Below are 4,353 nucleotides of genomic sequence, written 5' to 3' on the forward strand. Positions count from 1 at the left end.
ATGGAGTGAGGTGTGGATTTTGTTTAAGTCTTCTGCAGATAGTTTTCCAATTTTGCCAACACCATTTGTTTAAAAGGCTGTCCTTTCCCCACCTAACTGATTTCATCTCCTTGTCAAAAATCGGTTGACCATAGATAGATAGGCTGATCTCTGGGTTCTCAATTTTATTCCATTGATCTATGTGTCTGTCATTGTACCAGTACCATGCTGTCTTAACTACCACAACAGTGTAATAGGATTTTAAATCAGGGAGTGAGATGCCTCCTACCTTTTTTCTATTTTTAAGTAGTGCTTTGCTTATTTAGGGCTTCATTCCAAATGAAGCTGGAGATTGCCTTTTGCACCAGCTGTTCTGAGAGAGAAAAATGAACAATCGCCTCCCTTGTGATGTATTGCCTCTGAAAAACCCACTAGGGTCAGCTGTGAATCGGTTCCTACTCAACAGTCCCCGGCAATAACTCTATGAATCAGTTATATATAGATTTCAAAGTGCCTGTGACAGGATGTTGTTAAGTATCCTGTGCCATCCTCATCGTCTCTGACACACTTGAGCCTATTGCAACATTCAATGTGTTAATCCATTTCATTGAGGCTCTTCTCTTTCGCTGACCTTCCACCTTTCCAAGCATGATGTCTCTCTCCAAGGAATCGCTTCTCCTTACAATATACTCAAAAGTATGTGAAGTGAAGATTCACCATCTTTGCTTCCAAGGATCTCTCTCGCTGTACCATCTCCAAGACACATTTGTTCTTTTGGCAGGCTATGGGATGTTAGTACTCTTCTTCAACACCATGGCTCAACACTTAAAGGCGTCAATTCTTCTGTCAACCTTATTCATTGTCCAGCTTTCAGATGCATAGCGAGTGTTCAGAAAGACCTACCTGAAGTAGACACACGTTAGTCCTCAGACTGACATCATTGCTCCTCAATAATTTAGAGAGATCCCTAACTGCAGACTTTCCCAGTGCAATACGTCTCCTGATTTCTTGACTGCTGGTACCAAGGATGCTGATTGTGGATCCAAGATGAAGTTGTTGACAATTCCAATCTTTTCTTCATGTATCATGATGTTGCCTCTGAATCCAGTGGTAAGAATTTTTATTTTCTTGACATTGAGATGCAATCCATATTTGAAGGCTGTATTCTTTGATCTTCTGCAGCAAGTGCTTCAAGTCCTCCTCATTTTCAGCAAGCAAGGTTGTGTCATCCGCTTAATGCAGGTTATGAGTCTTCCTCCGATCTTGATGCCACATTCTTCTTCAAAGAGTCCAGCTTCTCAAATAATTTGCTCAGCACACAGATTGAAAAGATATGGAGAAAGAATAGAACCCTGATGCACTCCCTTCTTAATTTTAAACCATATAATATCTCCTTGCTCTGTTGGCACAACACTACCTTGGTCTAGGTATAGGTTTCACATGAGCACAATTAAGTGCTACGAGATTTCCACTCTTCTCAATGTTATCCACATCTTGTTATAATCACAGAGTCAAGTCAGATGCCTTTCATAGTCAATAAAACACAAACAGGCATTCTTCTGGTATTCTTTACTTTCAGTCAGAATCCATCTAACATCAGCAATGATATCACTGGTGCTACAGCCTCTTCTACATCTATGACAGGGTAGAATAGGAGATTATCAATCATAGAGTATATGATAAAATTTGACTACCCTCTTCCCCCAAGGCTGCTTCTTAACTCTGCTGTCATATTTTGGGAGTCATTGTGCAAAGGCCAGCTAGAGCATGCCTACTCCACCTCCTTCAATTTTATTTTACAGGGGGAAATTAAAATTTGAGAGATTGGTTGGTTTTTGATTGTCCTAATTTGTAAAATTTTTGTCAGTCATATACATAGTGGGTTTGTGTGTGTGTATGTTTCACACTGTCTTTCATTAACATTATGGTTCATATAATCATTCCCATATATTGTGTTTAACCAATGGGATTAATATTTTAATGCTTAACTACTTTTTTTTTAAATAGTAACAACTTATTTATTATATATCACCCGGTAGTGGGTATAAACACAAAGCACTTCTTAATTTAAGGATAATAAGAAAACACTAGGAAATTCCCAGCCTACTACTCCAAACATAACTTTCACCTACAGTACAATTAAATTAATCATTTTGGTCATCATCCTAGTTTTTCTTGCCAGTTGAAAGCTTCAACCCACTAGCTGGTTTTGCCATGATGATTTGATCTACTCTCAGTATTGTAACAACAGCATTGGTAGCCAGTTTGATAGACCAGTATTTCCCCAGGAAGGTATTAAGAACACCAGCTTCCAACACATCCTTTATAGCAGGGACTTTAGCCTCAATATCTAATCTAACATTTTTATTTCCTTCTTGATGTACTGCATAAAGTTTAGAGATTCCTTCATTGGCTTTAACATCAGGATTTTTTGCCAGTGCTCGTGGAATAGCCTTAAAGGCCTCATCAAACTTCTTAATAGTGTACTGTTCATGTCCAGGACATGTCTTCCCATATGACGTGATTTGTTTGGCAAGCTCAATATCTGTTGCTCCATCTCCAGTTATATGACATTTATCCCTTGTGAGAAACTTGAATGTATTAACGCCATCATTTACTGCTCTTTCTATGTCATCTATGAGACTGTCAGTAGAGCCTCTTAGTACTATGGTAAAAATGGCACCATCTTCTTTTTTCATGCTTAAAAACAACCACCTATGTATCTCCAATTTCTGAGAGACACACACTGTCACAATAGCCCATTTCTTTGAGGACAGGAGGAGTCATCTAGGGAGAGCTGTAGCACCAACTGTCTTATAGATTCTTCTGAAATCCTATTTTTTAATTCCGTCTCACCAACATGATACTATATTTGTTTGCATAGTGAAGAGCCACATCTGTCACTTTGCCACCTGTTACTATGACATTTGGACTGGCATCAGCAATAACTTTGGCTTGTGAATCCATGAGATTTTCTTCTCCCTTACTAAAATTCATCAGTTCTTCTGCAGTTTTTATCAATAGTTCCCTTAGTTTCTGTTATCATGCCATCAAAAGGCCAAGAATACACTTCTAGGGGAGCTCTGGCAGCCTAGTGGCAAGAAGCTGCACTGCAATCCCAGAGGCACACGGTTCAAATCCACCAGATGCTCTGCCATCTGGTGGGACAATTATCAGCCAGATCTGATTTGACGGTACACACACAGAAAAATTAAAAATTTTTTTTAAAAAAAGAATACACTTCTAGTTTTACATCTTTGATCGATGTAACATCACCTTTGGTTTCCTTCTTAAAAACCATGTCATACAATAGTGATGAGGAATATATACCAGAGCCCAGGATTTTACAAACCCTGATGTTATCAACATTGAAATGACCAGAATCAGGGAAAATAGATGCATATGCTTGGGCAATAAGCTTGGTACTATACTGTTTACTCATGATGGAAGTATGTGGAAGAGATGATACATTGTCAACATCTTGGAGGCTTTTTGCAGAACAACATACCAAATCAAGAAAAATCTCATGGGCTTTTCTATTTTATAATTTTTTATTTTATTATTTGTGTGTGTGTGTGTGTACCGTCAAATCAGATCTGACTGGTACAGGAGGAGATTGTCCCTCCTTCCTCGGCAGAGCATCTGGTGGACTTGAACCATGCGCCTCTGGGATCATGGGCTTTTCTACAGGCTATCTCATAACCTTCTATGGCCTCTGAAACTGACAGACCAATTCTTAGAAGCTCTTTAGCTAATTCCAGAAGAGCACCAGTAAACACCAAAACAAAGTTGTGCCATCCCCAACCTCTTGCTCTTGGATGGGAGAGGCCATCACAATCATTTTTGCAGCAGGATGTTGTACTTCTAGCTCTCTCAGAATAGTTGATGCATTTTTTTGTCACAAACAGCTTCTCCTGGTGGTTGATAACCATTTTGTTAAGTCCATTGTTCTGTATGCTGGACAAGTGGTTTGGGCAAGCTCCTTGCAAGCCTGAATGTTTCTATACACAGCCTCTTCCAATTAGAAAAACATTTTGCTTCTTCCTTGAGCATCTGGGCAAAGCCTGGGGCTTTGGGAATGGGGAACATCATGGCCAGACTGCACAGAGCCACTCATGCACTAGGCAGATTCCAGAGAAAAACGGAACTTCTCTTTAAAGGAGCCCTGGCCTAGTGATATGAAGCTGCCCTGCAATCCCAAAGGCAGATGGTTCATTAATTAACTAGCTGCTCTGGAGAATGGGCAATCTCCTCCCATGAGATTTACTTATCTGGAAAATCAGCTATTAATGTCAGTTCCAACTCTAGGGCACACAACAATATTCATTGCCCTCGTGTGGTAATGGTTGAAAGACTGACTGCAGACCTCACAGT

The 4,353-nt window shown here is 39.7% G+C and overlaps 1 pseudogene; it reads right to left on the reverse strand.

Moving 5' to 3' along the window:
• Positions 1 to 2,123: 2,123 nt before the first annotated feature.
• On the reverse strand, positions 2,124 to 4,071 carry LOC102852171 (annotated as a pseudogene).
• Between the last annotated feature and the right edge of the window lie 282 nt (positions 4,072 to 4,353).

Source organism: Elephantulus edwardii, unplaced genomic scaffold, assembly GCF_000299155.1.
Source record: "Elephantulus edwardii isolate Elephantulus edwardi_28Jun2011 unplaced genomic scaffold, EleEdw1.0 scaffold00026, whole genome shotgun sequence".
Taxonomy (NCBI): domain Eukaryota; kingdom Metazoa; phylum Chordata; class Mammalia; order Macroscelidea; family Macroscelididae; genus Elephantulus; species Elephantulus edwardii.